The sequence below is a fragment of the Thunnus albacares genome, chromosome 5, assembly GCF_914725855.1.
Source record: "Thunnus albacares chromosome 5, fThuAlb1.1, whole genome shotgun sequence".
Classification (NCBI taxonomy): Eukaryota; Metazoa; Chordata; class Actinopteri; order Scombriformes; family Scombridae; genus Thunnus; species Thunnus albacares.
This window is the reverse complement of record NC_058110.1, coordinates 7,306,222-7,327,589: the sequence shown is the minus strand read 5'-3', so window position 1 is coordinate 7,327,589 and position 21,368 is coordinate 7,306,222. Positions and strand designations below refer to the sequence as shown.

The 21,368-nt window shown below is 40.9% G+C and overlaps 1 protein-coding gene across 8 annotated transcripts in view; it reads right to left on the bottom strand.

Moving 5' to 3' along the window:
- The window catches only part of LOC122982113 (plexin-A1-like), a 265,073-nt gene that overhangs the window by 226,560 nt on the left and 17,145 nt on the right, over positions 1-21,368 (bottom strand). Inside the window, exon 3 of one of the 8 annotated variants that reach the window (XM_044351142.1) lies at positions 19,702-19,799. The exons of 6 other annotated variants lie outside the window; for them this stretch is intronic. The gene's annotated coding sequence lies outside the window, so the exon portion shown is untranslated. Of the gene's footprint in view, positions 1-11,100; positions 11,169-19,701; positions 19,800-21,368 lie in introns of those variants that run through there. One more of the 8 variants, XM_044351144.1, reaches the window with a different exon arrangement.

Here is a 21,368-nt window from a genome sequence, read left to right as displayed (position 1 = left end):
TGAGCTTTTTAGTGCAAAAGTAACATGGCTGCTTCACGTGCTCAATCATCACCATCACCACTGCTGCCATTATTATCATCATTCTGTGATGAAGCTGATGGATGTTTGCCTCTGCAGTTCAAAGCAGAGTTGGACCCCCTTTTACTGAAACCCAAAATTCACACTATTTGTTGATGTTAGGAAACCGTTACGCTGTCCTCTAACCAGCAGAGACTGATCACTCTGTAAAACTCTTCATCACCGCCAACCACATCTCTAACTGACAAGCCCCAACGAATGAAATTATCCAAGCAACCGTCTCCATTTCCGTTCATTTTCCCTGAAAGCAAGCGATGTGCACTTCAATATCTCTGGAAGGGGATGGGACAGAAGATGAAATTCAGTTAACTAGTGGTGTCTGCCATGTGAGAGCAAATCCATTTGGCTAAACATGGTGATCTTGATTGCAAAGTGCTGGGAACACGAGATTGCCTGGGAAATGCAAAAGCTGAGAACTAGCAAAATGTTTTCTTTAATCAGTTTGTGGATTAATGTCATGGTTATGAAAAAGCCATTTTGTTTTGACAAAATGTATCCAGCTCCACTGGTTGACAACCAGTTTCGGGTTGTTTTTTCTTCTCCGTTTAGCTTCATGACTTTGGTGTGGCTCAAATAAAGTTGTATTAGTAGAGCTGAATTCATATCTTGAAATGTACAAAGTGATGGATTAAAATTAAATTTCATTCCCAATACCTCTGATAGCCAATGTTCTATATACAGCCAGTCCGGAAAAAAACGTGTTTCAATGAATTTGTAATTCCATATTTAAAACAGTAGGTTCTGTATATTATTTTATATTGGATTCAATGCAAATTTCATTGTCTGTAATACCTCACATTAAATTCCACCATCTTTCCCTCCATCTTAAATTAATATAATTACTCTCCACAAATGTATTCTACAGTGCAACAAAGTATGTACAGAATAGGATTTATGCAGGATTCTGTAAACTTTACCTGTTAATTTAATACCTGTTTCTGAATCAATTCTAATTTCCTCTAAATTACTTTGCTGTTCAAATGAATATAAATCAAAGGTTGGGAAGAAACTTCTGAGCTGCATATACTTGAAAAAAATCCTCATTAGACAAACCAAATTTGTTCTGTAGATCATTCCAAGAAATACATTTGTTTCAATTCATTAATTTGTCTCTATAACTATATCCCTCTATGTAGACCAGCTTAATGGTGAATTTTGAAGAGCTATCCAAAGATTGTACCATGAAGAAGTATTTTTTGGAACTCATAAAAGCTCACTCAAAATACTCTTCATTCTTCTCCATGTTGCTGCTCGGTTTCTTGCCATAAAATTGACAGAACTGATGTTTTTATCCCTTGAAAAAATGTATGAAAAAAGGTTTTGAGATAGACTTGTGCATTTTCAACATGAATCCATTGCTCTTCTATTGTTTGTTTTTGGCTATATGGCGTAGGTAAAATGCTTGAGTAGCAAGATTATATATATATATATATGTAGCAGGGTGTGAGATGCAGGCAGGAACAGCGTACATGGAACGCCATGACCAAGCGGCTGGCATAGTGTACAGGAACATCTGCCCTGAGTATGGGCTGGAAGTCCCAAGGTCAGAATGGAAGACAGCTCCTTAGGTGGTTGAGAATGACCAATCCAAGATCCTGTGGGACTTCCAGACTGATAAACTGGTGATGGTTGACCAACCGGACATCATGTTGATCGACAAACAACAGAAGAAGGCAGTGGTAATAGACGTAGCAATCCCAAGCGACAGCAACATCAAGAAGAAGGAAGAAGGAGCACGAGAAGATCGAAAAATACCAAGGGCTGAAAGAGGAGCAAGAAAAGATGTGGGGAGTAAAGGCAACAGTGGTGCCAGTGGTGATCGGAGCACTGGTAGAGTGGCTCCAGCAGATTCCAGGTACAACATCTGAGGTCTCTGTCCAGAAGAGTGGAGTCCTAGGAACAGCTAAGATACTGCGCAGAACCCTCAAAGTCCCAGGCCTCTGGTAGAGGACCAGAGCTTGAGTAGAATCCACCTACCAACTTTGGAAGATGTAAAAGCTCCTTTTAATCCTATAATTTTTCTTTTCCCATATTTTTCCCCGCCATTTTTATGTAGATGACAGTGTGAAGTCTGAAAGACAAATAGAATGGGGCAATGGAAATTACATTAATGCACATAGTGGCTGCACAAAGTGGAAGCAAACCAGGAAGAGAAAAATGTTCTTGGTGAATGCACCTGGTTTGAAACTTTGATCGGAAAGAATGAGCACCATCTTGGGATGGGGTATCCAGTTGCCACAATACATCCATGGGCTCAACCATGAGAAGAAGACATTTAATTTACTGATGTCATCTTCCAGGATCATTTTGAACTGTTTTAAACCAACCACACATTCAACCCAGCCTTCTCTTAATTGGTTTATGCTCACCTAAATACAGAGCACAAGGCAAAGGCTTGTTTCATAATGGAGTTTGGACAGCAAACTATTCTCATCTCTTATTTCTTTTGCTGTTTCCCATTCCACTCTTTCATTACATTCCTCTCTCTCTCTCTCTTTCCCTCAAACACTTCACTTCTTGTCAATAGTGTCTTTCATCTCCAGCCCAGCCATGATTACAGTGGCCCAGATGACGATGCTGTTGCCTGTCCCAGCAGGACAATACAGCCACTGTTAGCATCTTGGACACACACCCGCGTAAAAAATGTGAACATACAACACACACGTACAGTATGTGGTCAAAAGCATTTTTACACACGCTCTCTCTCTCAGATCCTGCTGACTTCACCACGCCTCAACACACAACAACTCACTCACAGACATAACTGACATGATACGGAGCTGCCCACGCACACTCCAAACAACACAAGCACCTACACGTCCATGCACATACACACCACTGGTATTAAATACAATAAAATGAGATGCGAGTGATTGATTTTACTTGAGCTTTCACTGATTTTAGGATTTTCTTGAAGCAACAGAAGCAGGAAATAAAATGAAATAAAATACACTAAATGACATGTGATGCGGGCTATTTTTGAAACATTTCATCTCACCTTCTCTGATGTATTTTATAAATTCTATAAATAAGTGAAAACCGAGCAGCGCATGAAGACTCAGAGACCATATAGCTGTAGTAGCCGGTGGAGCTGAGAGCTGATGGAGCTGTTTGACTAAACTGGGACAAAGAGATGAGAAGCATGAGGGAGATTAGCAAACTGAAAAACACGTTTCTGATTTACAAGTCTTTCTTTAATGACTGAATTAGATCAAAATGAGAAAAAATGCGAGTTTATGGATGTAGAAATGGGTTAGAAAAAAGACTGTGGACACAAAGATGGAAAGAAAAAAAAGACTGAAAAATAGGACAGAATATTCTAACATGGTTCAAACTTTCCTCCTGCTGTGGCACACGCATTCCTAATCAAACAATTTATGATAGAATCGTGCGGTTATTAAATATTGTGGGTATTTTCTTAAAAAAAAAAAACTTGCAATATAGTTAGATTTCACAGTTATTGTTATGTATTCATCTCATAGATATATGAGAATTAGTGCATTCCTCCAGTCACATTATGTGTCACTTATAAATGATACAATTGATTACAATCATGGAGACCATTTCATTTATCATTTGATATATCATATCATCAGTTTTCCCCACACACAGATCAGCATTTTATCTGATCCAGAAAACCTTGAATCAGTCGTGCCTTCATTTCAGTGACTGTGTGTGTGTGTGTGTGTGTGTGTGTGTGTGTGTGTGTGTGTGTGTGTGTGTATGCGTGTGTGTGTCAGGACAATCCTGAAGCCCACCTGCCACATCAGATGAAGCTGTAGAGGCGTTCAGGTCTGTCCCACACTGATTTATTGCTGTTGGCACATCGATTGCACACACAGCCACAGACCTTGGACAAACACTTAGGCAAATTTATACACACCACTTCTTTAGCATGGAGCTCACATCCACGCCTGCTGGCCTCACTTTGTGCGTGCGTGTGTGTGTGTGTGTGCATCCTGCATCTATTCAATCTTATTTACTACTCAAACACACACACGGACACACGTCCAGACACGTCGGCCAACGCATGAACCGTATGTACACAAAGCATATGTAACGGCAGCCCGACTGTACAAACCACAGGCAGAGTCTAAACATTTACATTTATATCCTTTCCATTGTAAACAGATTTTTTTTTTTTTTCTGATGCAGTGGAGAGAGAAAATGTGGAGAACATGAGCTGGAATTGAACCACTCGATACCTTCACCTGCATTTATTTATGACCCTGTTGATTAAAACAAGTGAACCTAGAGGTTTGGATATAACCACGGGCGTAAATGATTTGCCTCGGCTCAAGCCATGGATGACTTGAACCTTGCAGCAGCGGTACCCTGGGATTTGTAATGCTACTGTGATTATAGACCTTATGCTAAAAGTTCAAGTCATTTTACACCTTGCACTAAAAGTTGTTTGAACTTTAACTCCGTTTGCTGCTGACCTTTCAAAGTGTGTCCTGCCAGTTTACCTTCTTTGTCCTACTGTAAGTAATATTATTGAAGTAATATCACTTCAGTCAAGAAGTCTGCATGAATTTTCTCATCCCAGGGACAGATTTTTTTCTTTTTTAAGCTAGTTTCCAAAAGTTCCCGAAGATACTCCATGACCTTCACATCATCTTTGGCTGTATAACTTTTGTTCTGGTTGGATTTTGGTTGTAAATATATTAAATATAACTCAAAACCTGATATTTCCTCCAAAAAAACAAACAAAAAAAAAAATGTGGCTACAAGTGTGTGTGAGGCCAAAGCTCTTCCATGATCTTGGGGTCATGCCAGATCTCAGTAAGTTCATTCTGAGAGGAGAAGAGACAGATGCTGTTTTGCACCGATTAGTCAGTCACGGACAGACACTGTTCCTCATTACCGACAGTCCCTTCAGCTTTGTCGATAAAGGAATGACAAACACGGTGGGAGAAACTGGAGACTGTGTAAAGTCCCCTCAGGCAAATTTGTGATTTGTGATATTGGGCAATACAAATAAAATTGATGTGTAACTAATTGGTGTCTGTAGCCAGGAAACAGCATATACAAATGCAAATTGCAAACTGCAAATTTTCCAATGCAAATGCAGTAGTTTTTACCTCTGAATCCTCTTCATCTGGTCTATAAAAACTATATTATTCAACCTGATAAGGCAACCGCACACGTACAGCTATAAAATTAAATTCAAAATAACAGTAAAAAATAACTTGCATTACATCGTAATTCATCCTATAACCTGAAAGTTTATTTGAAAAAGTTCTGCGTGGGGATTCTGCTTCTGCAAAAGTTTGACCTGAAACACTAAATTATTTGCTTAGATGCAGCAAAACATCTCAGAGTATGCATACAGAATTTGATCTGATCAATTCCCTTTTTTTTAAAACTCCAGGCTTCTCTCAACAGATGGTAGCAAAGTTAAAGTCACAGTGTAGGTCAGATGAGGACAGAGGAGGAGATATGAGAACAGGGGTAGGAGGTGGGCAGACACTTGAACGTGAGGAGATTTCTATTTGGGATCCATTTTCCGAAAGGCGTAATATTGACTAGTGCTAATACTGCAGACTGTAGTCGACTCACAGCCTCCTCTTTGGCGGGCGGAGACAGACGGACGGAGAGAGAGAAGAGAAAAGACGAGGAGGAAGGGAGAGCTTGAGGAACATGATTAACTACTATTAAAAATGAGAAGGAGAACTTTTGCTCGACTGAAACACATTGAAACTACGTATGAAGATACATGAGAATACACCACCTCATCTACACTGATTGGACCCTGTGACTCTACTTTGGTGTGACTCAAATTAAATAAAATAAGTATCTTCTGTGAGACTGAAGGAATAAAGAGAATGTGGGTTGGACTGTGTGTGTGTGCAAGCATGCGTGTGTGTGTGTGTGTGCTCATGTGGGCTGCAGGGACACAGTGGTTCATTTACAATCACATTCCACGACTGACACGTTGACCCCACAGACAGCTGCATGCACACACACACACACAGACACACACACACACACACACAGAGTGGTAGGCAGCCCAGCTGATAGTTGCCAGTTTAACATCAGTCCTACTAAACACACTGCACACACACATCCTGTTATATGTTGTGTGGCAATCATTCAACGTAGAATAGCTCCTCGTGGTTAGACCCCATCCACACACACACACACACACACACACACACACGCTTTTGTTTTCAACAACAATAGGGATTACCCAGACGATACAATTACTCCACTCTATTCAGCAGAAATATTCAAAGACTCTCAGGGAAGCACAGGGATGCTTACATGTAGGAGCACATACTGTATGCGTACATCTGTAAACACACCAGCTATCGACCCACGAACCCGCCCGGATACGCGTCCATATGCATGAACATCATAGATACAAACCCCTCACTTACAGTCGCACGCCGACAGGTGCGGCTCGGCCGTCACTCATTCAGACGAGTGCAGTACAAATCTACGCAGCACAGAGCTGAGTAGTCGAGCCTTAATCATTCCTAATCTGACTGAGTCTCCTCTACAATATGCTCATCCTGTCTCCAAGCTCTCCGGAGTGGGGGGGATTTAAGGATTTTTCCCGATAAAGTAAAATCCTGACGACTGTAGTATGCTCGTGTTCACAACCTTTGAAGGACAAATTGCATGAGATGCAATTATAAGTGCAATACCTCATGACGAGCCACTCGGACCTTTTCCTCTAAAAACTAAAAAAGCTGCGTGTGAACACCATATGGCATCAAACGAGGCTGATAAAAATAAAATACCTTGTTGTCCGAGATGTAAAATAAAAAAAGAAAACCTCACTCTTAAATGGCTCTTTTCTGTTCATTTCAATCTAACGGTTCCGCATGTGTAGACTGGCACTCTCACAGGGCTCGGCACACTCCCATTAATAAGGGAAGCACTTTCTATTAATTTATACATGTAGGTGGAGAGGGTGATAATGACTGCGGTGATGTACAGTAGTGAGAGTTTTATTAATGCCTCTCACTCAAAACACCTATTATAAAGTTGTAAGTGGGGAAACTGGTATCTGTGCTTTTACGACGGATCTCTGGATGTCGGAGCAACATGATGGCTCCAAAAATATTTGGATTTGATTCCAGTTGATATTTTGGATTTCTTTGGTCAAAATACGAGGAAACAGCTGAAATCACTTCAGAAGTTTGGCGGTGAACTTCCTCAAAAATGGCAAAATATATACACCACAAATAGTGGGTTTTAATACAAATATTTGTTTCATACAAATATTTAAAAAATTATTTGTTGGGGGTGTTCCCCAGAGATAAAGCTCAACTACTAACACAAGTCAAGTGCTCCCATGGGACTCTCCATAACCTGTTGCTCCCCTTCTCCTTTCCACTTTTATTCCAATACAAATACAGATACATATAATTTTGCTGCCTCAACAAATACAGATACAAATACTGAGATCTCTGCACATCCCTAATTTATATTCCTATAAGGTTAGACATATTTGTATGATTAGTTCTGTTTTCATCTCTCAGCGATGTCATACATCAGAGGAGTGCAAAAACACTCTGCGATCTACTTCACCACGACAAAATATCATTCACATTTTATCATGCTTGTTGAAAAGTTGACAGTTTTGTTTGGATTCTTTATCTGCAGAAATGTCAATAGCAACTTTTGTTCATTGTAGTTATGAGTGTGCTGCCACTCTTTTGTTGTTACAAATATCTAGATCCATCAACTGGTACCTGACGTGTGTGTGTGTGCGTGTGTGTGTGTGTGTGTGAGTGAGTGTTTTCCCACCTCTCCTTTTCTAGCACTTTCTCTTCTGAATAAAAGCAGCTATACAAACTAATTTCACATGAGTAGAAACAAACAGAAACAACAGCGTGATTACTCAAATTAGGGATGGGACTGTTCTTTTTTTATTTTTATGGCTCCTACAAATTGGTCGGGCATGTAGAGGGGTTGGATCTCGGGGGAGAGTGTGAATATGAAGCTACAGCCAGGAGACTGTTAGCTTAGCTTAGCACAGAGGGAAACAGCAAGCTTGGTTCTGTCCAAAGGTTAAAAAAATCCACCTCTAAACCTCACTAATTAACACATTATGTGTCCTTTAATCCACACAAAACTCATACAATGTGTTGCTGAAGGATTCTTATCTAGTACCTCATTCTCATCAGTTATTTTATGCATGTTTCATTTTTACATTTGGCTTCAACTATCCACCGTCTCGTTCAAATGAAGCATTTCTTATTTGTTTCTTTACCTTTTGTGCGTCAATCACAGCACAAATTAGCAATGCATGCATTCTGCTATGGGAATACGGGAGTGTTGGTGTTCTCGTGGGACTCTAATCATTGTCTACCTGTCGTCCAGAGTGTTGTCAGTTGTCGTTCGATGCAGCGATTTCTGGTCTTTGCGGGTTTCAAAATCTTAAGGTCTGTTCTGCGTAGGAGACGGGACATGAACCACATTTTTCCATGTCAAAGTCAAACGCTTTATCAATCCACCACATGCTGTTCCCTACACCTTGTTGCTGTGCTACTACTTCCTGCTTTAACACTTTCGAGGGGATGATCTCCTTTATGCAATTATACAAACATGTCTTCTTCTTAAAACAGGAAGCGTTCTATTAACACATGCACACATGCAAACACATACTAATTGTCCAGCACGGGTGAAAGCATATTAACAGATGCTGTGAGCCGGCAGAAATGTTTTTGTGTGTGTGTGTGTGTGTGAGAGACAAAAACAGCGAAACATATTTGTATGTGTTGACGAAGCTTAAAAAAAAAAGAAATTACTCTGCAGTCGGATCATTCCCATGATGGGGGTTGAAATCACTGCAATGAAGAGAATGTGTGTGTCTGTGTGCGTGTGTTTGCGAGTGTGTGTGTGTGTGTGTGTAGTCTCCAAAGAGGAGACCCTGCAGCTAAAGCCATTTAGAGGGGCTTTAAGTGCTTGAATAGGCCCAGAAACACAGTTCTTTATCAGGGAATTTGGCGTAGATAATCGAAGCTGGCTCCCAACCGCAGAACAGCAATTTTGCAGTTTAAGAAAATGAGAGGGAGAGAGCAATGAAGGATGGAGAGATGGAGAGAGGGAAAACAAAAAAAAAGGAACCGCACTGCCCATTCAATCAGAGTCTGAAAGAAGAAAATCGCTGCATTGGAATCAGTGTGCAGGCAAACAGGAAAAAGGACACAGTACAGAAACACTGACACAAGGACGCGAGAAGGAAGGAAAAAAAAAAAAAGAGTCCCCTACTGTTGCTGATAGGTCTGTGTGGAGACAGATGGGAAACTAAGTGCATACTGTAGTTTCATATCTGGAGGCGAGAGGAATATCACCATCTATCTTGGTTGAGAGACTTTATACTCGAGCTGCAATAGAAACCTGTTTTATTGTCGCGGTGGTGCTGTAACACCGGCTATAAACTGGGGCTGTCAGTACAAATGTTCAACCGCCGTTAGGAAGGGCGGGGACGCCGATGCACTGACTTAGCAACGCCTGTCCTGCGTGAGACTGAGAGGAGCTGCGTTAATGATAAAGGTCTTTTTTTTTTATTTTATTAGAATATACTGAATTAGCCAAGTTGAATGGAGGCGGCAACATCTTAAATAGACATAGAAAAAAAGTGAAAATCATGAAAATCATGCAAATGTTAAATAGATGATGAATTCATATACACTCCCCACAGTTAGATTTTCTCTTATTTTCTATCAACATAAGCTATTATGGTCACTTATAATGAGTTTATAATGCATGCTGTAGCATATGTAACTATGGTTTCAACATTTATTCATTGTCATCACAACTGCTAGGGGATAGGGATACTCAAGTGAGTTATGTGAGATATCCAAACTTTTATTACCCAAAATGGGTCAAGCTCCAAAACCACTCCATCCTACACTTCCCACAATGCAACTCAATAGTGTCTCCTTCATTAGACCATCTCTTGCCGGTGCCTGTCTGTGTCTTTCAAACTCCACACACCCCCCCAGTTTGTAACACAGGCTTTCTGTTATACATTACAAGTCTCCAAGCCTAGATGACATCCTGAGTGTTTTTTTTTCTCAGACTCGAAAAGAAGTGAAAACAAAGAAGGCGATCATTTCCTGATGGAAACCATTATTTCCTCCTGTAGGTGTCGGGTGATTGACAGGAAGCAGAGCGTTACATGATGCTGCACAGATATGAAAACACAAACGCGGCCATAATGACATAAAGATCACACACAAAGACTTTAAACCAAACAATGTCTTTGTGTTTATACTTCTGGATCATTTTTGCTCTATGCCAACACTTTTATTGTTAAAGTCAACTTCCTGCTTCTTGGTTTGAACCTTTGAACCTCGCAGATTTGAATCTTTACCCAGTGTTACGTTACTAAAACCAAAAGGCTTGTTGTCCTGGTTGTGTTTGCAGAGCGTGCATGATGATGTGTTTTTTTTAAGGTGCTTGGATTTGATCATTTACAGGCTCTCTGACCATAAGCTGCACATTCACTGTGACCGCGGAGATGTTTAAACCGTCTGTTCTTTGTTTGCTGTAGCATCAAATACACACAGTGCTGTTTCTGTCTTTACTGCTGCTCTCTTCTGAGAGCGAGCGCTTTGTAAATTATAGAGCTTATTTCTCCAAGTCAGTGACTTTTAATTCAACTTTATCAATAGCTCTGTAATGACAGCATACATTCTGTCGCGCTGAATTCCCAGCATGTGTGGTTGTTAACTGCTGAGCACGTACAGCTACTCGGATTAATGTATTTGCTTTACATTTTCCTAATGTTTTGGTAAATATCAATTTGATGAGGAAAACCCTGGGATACCAACCACTTATCTGTCACTTGATAATTGTCAGCTACTAAAATTAGAACTGACAATTCCTGGCATGATGTACAGTTTAAAATGTGCATCAAATGAAACTAACTTAAATAAACTTTATGTGAACATACACTGAGGAAATATAGAACTATTTGCTTCAAACACTCTTATACTAACAATCACGATTTACCTGACATTTCTGTCGATAAGCAGTTTGCTTTGACTTTGAACTCACCTATGGGTGTCATCCTAACGTTATGGTCAGCTGAACTAGCAGGTCCTCTCTGCTTGTTACTGCTCCTGTGAACACTACCAGCGTGTTTCAATCATTTAAAGAGGTAATATCAGGTAAAATAACTCCTGCTGCAGATAATCACGATGAAAGCCTCTTGGCTGTGAAGTGTAACTACAAGAGTGAAAAATTAACAGCAGCCATGAGCCAAATGCTGGAAAATTTTTGGTAATTACCTACTCCGTCAGCCACTCTGGCAGGTGACCAACCATCATTTGAAGCTCCTTTCTGGTTCTAAAAATGAAGCTGCTTGGTAAAATTGTACAAATGGTGGGTGGGTTTTGGAAATATACCTGCTGCTGGTTCAGGTGGTTTCAGGAAGCCGCCTTCCTTAGAGTAGAACCTTGTAGAGCTCGCAATTAATCTCCTTGCAAGTACAGCCGGAAAGAAATCCCAGAAGTTGGAAGTTTGACTCTCCTCCAGCTCCTGCTCTGACTATGAACTCTGACCTGAAAAGATTATTTCTCTACATGGACCAATAGAGGATCACAGTATTGTCATTATTATAATATTTCCAAGAGCTATTGTTCCAATAACCCTGCACTAACACGGCATATATGCGCGCTAAGGAGAGGCACTTAAACACCCACATGTAAAGGTAGGCAGGAAATACAATGATCCTAACTGCTGCGATGTGTCAATTACCTTTTTATAAACCAGGATGTTATTTCATTTCATAAGGAGAACTACAAGCAGCGCACTCGATCACGCAAGAGTGCTTTCACACAAGTTATTTGCGGGTATGTTTATGTATTTATATACTGTCACTACGGTTTACGTCGCTATTGATGCTTTTAATCCTCTCTTCTGAGCATTTATGTGTTAACTGCTAGATTGAGTTCTACTTTGGACTGCGTTCTGCTTTTCATCTGATTATTTAATCCAAAAAAAAAAAAAAAAAAAACGCTGTATGTTTCTAAGACAAGCGACAAAATGGAAGCTGTACACACATAAAGAAACCCAACACACACACGCTCACACACACACACCGAACGGGAGATAATGTAACTGCTCTTTCTGCTGCCTACATGCAGATGCCAAGCTTACAGAGGAGGAATATCACACTTGATTAAGCAATGCCACTTGAATCAGGCGCTCACACACCTACACACGCACACAAAGACATATGCATACCTTAGGGCAAGAAGAGGCATCCAAACACATACTCACAAAACGCAGCCAGAGCTGTCTTCACGGGCATCAGAGAGTAAGGAAGAGAGAGGGAGAGAGTGTGTGTGTGTGTGTGCTACGATGTGTGTGTCATCTATCCGTATGTCATCTCTCCTCTGATGTGACCTTTACACACAGATATTTTCTTCCCGCCCTGCCAGCAACACTGCTAACACAATTACACTGGGCTAATGAACAGAAGACCCTGATAAAGTAGTACACACACACACACACACACACACTCACACAAATACACACACACACACACACATATCCTCCATGCATATCAATCTCCTTGCAAAGGCTACATTTGCATGTTTAATATAAATGAAAGTGCTTATTAAAGTGCACACAGCAGTTCAGATCAGATGGAGGAAGAACTTCTCTAAATCCAGAACATTTAACCCATCACACTCCTCCTCCTCCTCCTCCTCCTCCTCTCTGCTGGTAAATCCAACCTTCTTTTGCCCTCTTCCATCTGTCCACAGGGGTCAGACTACTAAATCAGCTAGCTCATATGGTCCTTTTGTAAACTGAACCCGAGGTGACGTCTTCCAACTGCTTATTTTTTTTCTGACCAAATTTACAATCATATAAAACTGAGAAAAGTGGCAAAAATCCTCTCATTTGAGAAGCTGGAACCGGTGAACTTTTAACTTAATAAATAACTGATTGTTGCTGATTAATTTTCTCTGATTGATTAATTGACTGCAGCACTGATTATCATTCAGTTTTTCCAGAGGAATGTTTGAATATCCGGAGCTCTAAACACTGTTCTCGAGGCTTTCTGGATCATTCTACGGTGTGAAAACGGGCATTAAAGATGCTAAACATCAGCAGCAGCTTCTATCAGCAAAACCAAACGTTTGCAGTGTTTCCACATCTGAATAACATTCACAGCAATTAGTTTACAAAGAAAGCGCTACGAGCAACCGCGTCTCACTGGCTTCTTCTTGTTGAAACTGAGAAGCTCTTAACCCCAAACGATCCCAATGTGACATTTTGATTAGATTCCACACCAGTATGAATAAATTTGTTTCATTAGTAGTAGCACTAATAATATTGACAAAGTGCTCTCAAAGGAGCTTTTCCACAGTGATATTAATAGCAAAGGATCACAGTCATGGAAACGTTGTTTAGAGCTGCAAAACTGATCAATTAATTGAGAAAATAATCATCAAATTAATGAAATGAATTAATGAAAATAATCTTTAGTTGCAGCCCTAAACTTCTTCAATGTTGCCTGTTTCAGTAGGAAGTGACATCACACCCCGCTAAAATTTGATAGGCTGTGAGTTGGGGGCTTGAAGGTGACAATGACAAAAGCTGATTGAGTACATATCTCTCTGCTCTTGTATGATACGTGTCCACAGAGACATTTCTAACCTGCTCTCCCTTCCTGTCAAAATATATTCTAACATAGTGGTTGTCACGGTGATCTTAATAAATCCCAGGTGTCCCCCGAGCGGGATCCAGAGGTTCTTCATCAGAATGGAGAAAAACTTGGTTTACCATAACTTAATTATGTTGATATGTTTCACGTGCCACTTTGAGCAGCACCATCCCCCCCCTGTTTACATTCTGGACAGACATGCAATTCAGTTCAGTCCAATATGACACTAAATCAACAACAGACCTCTCTCCTTATAGGATCCCTGGGACCAAATCTTATCAAATGGGGGTCTGGAGTCTAATTTGTCTTTACTCAGGGGGCTGTGACATGAAAACGCTGAAGAAACACTACTCTAATTGCATTGCTAATCAAATCTGGATCTACGTTTTTGACATGAGGTTAGAGTCGGAGAGGAAGAGGGTGAATTCTTGAGGCATCGCATTGGCCTGATTGCGATTGGACAGGATGCTGCGTTTTTTGAATCTGGTTCTGATTATCACGTCTAAGAACTGACGGCATTCCAGTTCTGCTGCAAGGCCGCGGCCTCACAGGGGGGAAGGATTTAACAGTTGCACACGTGTTCTCATCCTCAAGGAGTTTTTTTTATGACAGAATAAGAGAGGAACTGATTATGGTGTGTAGATAGCGATTAATCGTTCAACTTAAAGCTCCCAATGTTAAAAACCATCAAGGCGCTGAATTCCTACCAGCTCCGGGGCTGCTGCTCTGCAGCTGAACCTGACCTCTGACCTCCCTGTGGGCAAGTAAAAAGATAATTTCCCTACAAGAAGCAATTTAGCATCACAATGGTGTTATTGCAGACGTGAAGGACACACATTCAGACTTAGTTCGTGAAGAGCTTATGATGTGTTAGTGGAAGTTTATAATCCTTCCTATCACCACCAAGAACACTGCAAGAACACTGTCCATCTGAACGAGTCCACTTCAAATTTCTGCACTAATTTCTAGTTCAAATCAGTCTATTAGAAGAAGAGTTATCATCCTGATCAGTGGATGATCTGCCTTCTTCTGTCTTGTTTTCATTTTATTATTTCAAGATTTTAAAAAAAAGAATATTCCAAACAAACGAAAATGTGAAAGAAATAAGTGGAATGATCTTAAAAATGATATGTGACTAAATCACTTGATAAGATGGACATTCATGGTTATAAATGGACACACACACACACACACACACACACACACACACACACTATGTACACACACTCATACCTGACAATAATAACATCCTTTTCTTGCGTTCTCGTTACCTTGTCAAGGTCTCTCTCATAAACACACACTTACATGATACTGACGCATATGGACTTTGCACAGGGACGTGTGCAAACTAATCCACTGACACACATTTCATTTCTGAACCAAATCAGCGTCTGACGTTGCCCTTGTTAACATAACATCTGAAGCCTGCGGTCACGCTCTCTGACTGGACGTGTTTATCTCAGGCATGTGGACTTGAAACTCAGCCCAAAGCTTGTTGCATTTCTATAACACCGCTATAGATATTCAAGCGGTGCTCTTGTTAACCTTAAGGCAATATTTCAGCTGGGTGCAGCACTGTAGTGTAGGTTTTGGCAGGCATACGCCCATAGGGGTTCATAAATAATCAGTTGCATATGTTAGCTGTCCTGCTTGAGAGAGGTGATGTACTGGAACTCGCCTTGGTTTTGTTTTTTCTTTCGGTAAGGAAATCATAATTCAAGTGCGTACAAAAAAAAAAGGCACTTTTCATTCAAATGATAGGGTTTTGCTTGTTGTTATTGTGATTGCTTGCCCTCTTTAGCAATGATTATAATAACCTTTCTTCATAAAGCAATTATCAACACGGTGTCAAAGTGCTGCGCGGGAGAAATTAAAAACTGAACGGTAAAAAATAAAGGATGGAGATTAAAAAATAAATAAAAAAATAAGAGATATCAGAACACATAAATGTTCAAATGAATTATATGAAATCAAATTATGAATACTGACAGAAAAATAAAGGATAAAAGGTTTAAAATGAAAACAGAATGAGGACCATCAAACTCAGGTGAGAGCAGCCTTTTAAAAATCAAGAGTAATTCTACATATCTGAGAGAATAGTATGGAAAATGCACACACTAGGTGCTCCTATTGTTGACCAGCTGGTCTAGCTCAGGCCAAGAGCACGCTGGAAAATGAAAATACTGTTCCACAGTGAAATATCAGTGTTTCTCATATCATCCATCCGCAGCCGGAGACCTGCTGCTGCTGAATAAATATTCAGTCGGACTAAGTTACAGCTAGAGTCCTCCTGATGCTGCTGTTAGACAGTTTTTCCCTCAGGCGTGTGGAGGGGACACCCCTGGGCCTGGGGGTCAGAGAGGGCGTGAGAGCACAGAAAAGGCCTGGCCTGGAGAGAGAGAGAGAGAGAGGGAGAGAGAGAGAGGAAGAGAGATACAGTACAGAGACAGAGACAGAAGGGACCGTGTCTCTGCGGATTTGCTCCGAGGCAGCAATCCAATACTGTAAACATGCTGTCTACCCTTGACCTGAGAGACACGACCCCCAGAGGACGCTGAGAGAAGATATTCAGAGGAGTTCGCGAGGTTGTTAACAGCAGAGTCCATCTTGACAAGTCATTTAGTCTCACACTTGGCCATGAAAGCGTACTTCTCTGAAGTTATTAGAGATCCCATGAAACGGAAACTAAAAACGTCTTGGAGATTGTTATTTCCAGCTTCGGTGGTGACCTCACGCTGCACTCGTCCAACCGACGGGAGTCATCGGATTTCTTTAGCGGGTCACACCTTTCTGGCTCCGAGCTGCCTCGCTGATCTCTGCAACACAAGTTTGATCCCTGGCTGTCTATTGTCACGCCCCATCATACTGTTTGAACAGGAATGATACACGTTAAGGGAGCAATGATACCGTCCCATGTGGCCAGTGAGCCCTGAGCATCCTCAGTGACCGCTGGCAACGCTTCTTCTTCTTCTTCTGTTTCTGCTCAACTACATTTCATTGTAACACCTGAACAGTCGAATAAAAACACACTGTCACCTGAAACTTTTTATACTGTGAATCTGCGCAGGTCGTTTAGTCGTAATATTTTATGTTTCGTAGATTGTGAGAAGAAAATGTTTGATGCTTAGATTACAATGCTTCAGTCATATGAGGAGAGCCTTTTGGGGAAAAGGCCGAGGCTAAATCACTAAAACGAAGCCGATTCAAAAAAAATCTTGAGAGAAGCTGATTCACCCCGAACACGTAAGAAATCACCGAACCCAACTGGCAAGATTATGCTTATTTTTATAGCAATATGAGAGCAGCATAGGCCTACGTGTTCATATAATGAGCACCGTTTTTTTTGTGTGTGTGTGTGTGTGTGTGTGTGTGTGTGTGTGTAACTCACGCACTGAGTCAGTATCCTAACCGCAACGGGCCAATAACATGAGTCATCATTTTATACAAGCTGCAGATTTGCAGTGGATTTTAGTTAAGCAAAGATTTTTTTTTCTATGAAGCCGTTGTAGAAGAAGAAATATCGTTCGCTGAGCTGAAACCGGCTGTAACATCAGAGCGACGCACTAAAGCGGATCATAAAAGTGGTTACGACTTATCAGTGTGACTAGTTATCATAGCTGACCTTTCAAAGTTCAAATTAAAAGCTATAAGCCCGAGGTTGTGACGGACAGCGAGTTAACTGGCCTGCTGACTTTCTATGATGGTGAACGCTCTGGTGATAAATGAAAAGAAAAATACATTATTTCCATTTTTTATATTTCAGCCAAACATCTGTCTTTAACACTCCGTTCTGAGAGTTAGGTAAAACTAACAGTTTTCAGGGTCAACTCATCCAATAAGAATATATCTGCCTTTAGAGCATCTCTGCCTTTGACAAATGTTTTGTATAACTAAAACCAGCAGTCTGAAAACAAGCATTCATTTTATTTGCCAGGACTTCTTGGCACAGAATGAGGGGCCATATTCCATTTTTGTGAACATATATCCGTTGCTGTTGCCAGTGTTAGAGAAGTGATAGCTTCCGTCACAAGCCTCGCATCCCATCCCCACCCCCCCCCCCTCCCCTGATTTCAAATGTTTTGGAACATTTTCAATCAACTCAGGATATACTTTTTTTTTTTCAGTCCCTGGAACTTGGCATCGGGCCACTATCTTCTCACAGGCTCAATTTGTTTATTTGTTTTTGCCTGCCTCCATAAGCTTTTTGAACATTTCCGTCACAGAGCACTAGAGCTCTTTTTTTTTTTTAAATTCTAGTTGAATGGCTTCCACCTAAACGCAATCCCTTGAGGTAGCCCGGCCAGTGTTTTTTTTTGCTTGAAGAAAGAAGAAAGTGCAGGAGGAGATGCATAAATAACAGGACGGGGATGTCACAGAAAGTGTGGCCATATACAGAAACAAAGCACTATCTAAGCAGCTTCTCTAAGCACTATTAGACCCAAGAAAAAAGAGGCTCCAGGAAGAAAAATAACTTTAAATTAAGATCATACATTAAGGTAATTATTCAAGCCCTTTTGGAGGTAAGAAAAACATGGAGATGAACTTCAGACTGGACAGTGAGGGAAGCAAAACGTCACATCTACAACATAAGCAAAAGAAATAAAGTCATGTGACCGAACCGGCAGCATCTGTCCAAAAGGATCCATCCTTAAACAGTGAGAGAGTGTAAAAAGAAACTGTTCATGTGATGCATACTAATGATGTCTGCGTGACTGTGTGTTTGTGTGTGTGTGTGTGTGTGTGTGTGAAAATGAGAAGGAGAGCTCCAAAGATTGTGAAAACGAGTTCCGTTTATAGTGATAAAAATCTGTTAATCTGGATGTGCTGGACCCTCTCAGTATCAACCCCATTCATTTCCCTAACAGACCTCTGGAGTGGGGTAACACTAAGCTCCAGGGCTCTCTCTCTCTCTCTCTCTCTCTCTCTCACACACACACACACAAACACACACACTAACACAGCCAGTTGTTTGAACAGAGGTGATATACTCACTGCATTTGAAAAGTAATCCCCTTCAGTGTGTCATTGTAGCTGACACATTTCTCCAGCACACACACACACACACTTTTCATGTAAACAGGACATCAGTAGCCGTACATGTAAACACAATCGACACACAAATATCCCAAACCAGCGGCCGCTCTCTGAACGCAAAGCTGTTGATTTCTGATGTGACTAAAACTCAACACTCGCTCACTCGCTAAAACACTCAAAACGATACTGAAGTTGACTCAGTGACTGAAGACGTCGCTGAGTCAACATGTGCACATGTGCAAATGTGCATGTGAAGAGGTCAACCAAGGGCAATGACATGAATGGAGACGTGTGTCTTTGCATGTGTGAGTGTGTGTGTGTGTGTGTGTGTGTGTGTGTGTGTTCCGGCCTTGCTCTGGCCCTCTAGCCTCTTTTTCCAGCCTGCAAAATGTGGAAAAAATGCGCTGTGACTCCAAGCGTGAAGCGAAGTGCCAGAAACACTGAACCAGGACAAACACATAAAAATCCATGGCTCCATTAGCCATGTTGAAGCTTAGCCTGGAATGGCTCAATTTGGCTCAGCTTGACTTTGAGAACAACAGCTGCACATAAAGCAAACTCAGATCCACTCCTGAGTCGGATATGTAGACGTATGAGTGTGACATCACTGATACAACCAAATATGCTATGTGATAAAGGCCCAGTTGAGGAGCTAGCAGGTGACAGCTCTGGTTTCTAGTGGCTCCCTCCAGATGACAAACCAAATGTGTCATTCTTTTATGCAATACCCCCTACTGCTGTACAATAATGATGCACGTTATGCGCAAGACTGTCAGTGACTCATTATGACATCACCAAAGCATCTTCTTGAAACAATTATTATGCACCACGTTGATTTTGGTGCAATCACACTTACACACACAAACACACACACAGCTGTGACAGTTTACAGTGTTAACAGTGTGAAGAGTGGATCTAATCTGAGAGAAAGGAATGCGACCTCTCACCCCTACCCATGACCCTCTGCAGCCGCTGTAACAGCCTTATCTGATTGGTCTGTCTGGCACGGTAATCATTTCCAGAACCCAAACAGGGCTGCCAAAACCTGGAGGGACAAGAGGGGAGAGCAGAGAGCATAGAATGGACTGTCTGAAAGCACAGCCAGTGCTGCAAAGTTCTGCATACTGCTAGTGTTGAGAATCCACCTCATAAAAGCAACAAAGATCATGTCTTCGGGTGATTTGAAAAGAATAATGTAAAGGTGACGTGCGTAGCATTTTCATTTGGAATAATAATTAGCATATTCATTTCTCACAATAAGTCACTTGCATGAAAGACCGACACCAAGCAACAGCCAAACAACCACCCTCAGATGCATCATCTTAGCAACCGACAAAGTACACACTCCTGTCTAAGGTTAGCACATCCATTAAACAAACTAGGATGCTAACAGCATGTTAAGCTAATTAGCCACCAAATGAAGCAACCAACAAACAACATGTTCACCCAACTAGCACACTAAGCTAACATTCTAGCATGCTAAAAGAATGTTAAGCTAACCTGCATACTGTCTGAGTGGCTTACTAACCCAAACAACAAACAGCTTGTTATGCCAGTTAGCATGCTAAGATAACTAGCCTGCAAACAACATACTAATCTAACTAGCATGCTGCCTGAGCCACCAAATAACCAATTCCTCTTCAGCTACCTTATCTTGTCAATCAATAAAGCATACAGCTCTGTGTAATCATGAATCCGGCGACTTTGCTGTGGTTCAAGAACATAACATAAAGCTGTAGGCTAATATCATTGAATTATCCAAGAGACTCTTTCTGTTTTGCAAGATTTTTTAATAGAGAAAGGAGAGAACCAAAGAGTCTTATTACTTCACAACTTTATATCTGCCTTTTCCTTTCCAAGGACAAGTAACGGGGCCTACGGGAGATGTGGTTTTAATTTAGGAAATGTCAGCTCTAAATGTGTTAGACAGTGTCCATCATGGCCTCCTCTGTTTATAGTAGGGCTGTCACTTTTTATTCGAAATTTGAACTTTGTTTGAACATGGGGAAAAATGAAATATTCAAACTGTAATGACCTGTTTGAATTCAAAACAGACAGTCTGTAAGCACAGCAGAGCACTTGAAGTAGTTTGTCTTGTGATCCAGCAGGAGGTATTCTTAAAATTCACTATCAGCGTGACCTATCGCACGCTTTTTGACCTATCAGACTAACTAAGATAATAAATACAACCTCGTCTGACTGACACATAGTGCGGTTGTATGACACCTCACAGGGAAATATGACCTGAACGCAGGTCGGAGTCGGTATGGATTGAACAGACAGAACATGCTTACGCGCCTCTCACGTCTCGCTTCCTGTTTGGATTCCCAGTGAGAGTGAGTTTGGGTTTTTAGGGAGGGGTTAAAGCGCGCCACTGTACACAAGACAAAACAAGATCAATCACGGAACGCAGCACAATAATCATTTTACCTCCATTATCTTGTTTTCATAATCACTGGAAGCCAAAATCATAATTGGAAATAAAATTTGATTAATCATCCAGCCCTCGTATATGGGTTGTAATTACTTGTTAGTTTGAATTCGTTTGAACTTGACATTTTGAAAAAGTGACAGCCATAGTTTATAATAAACAACAGATCTCAGCTAATAATGT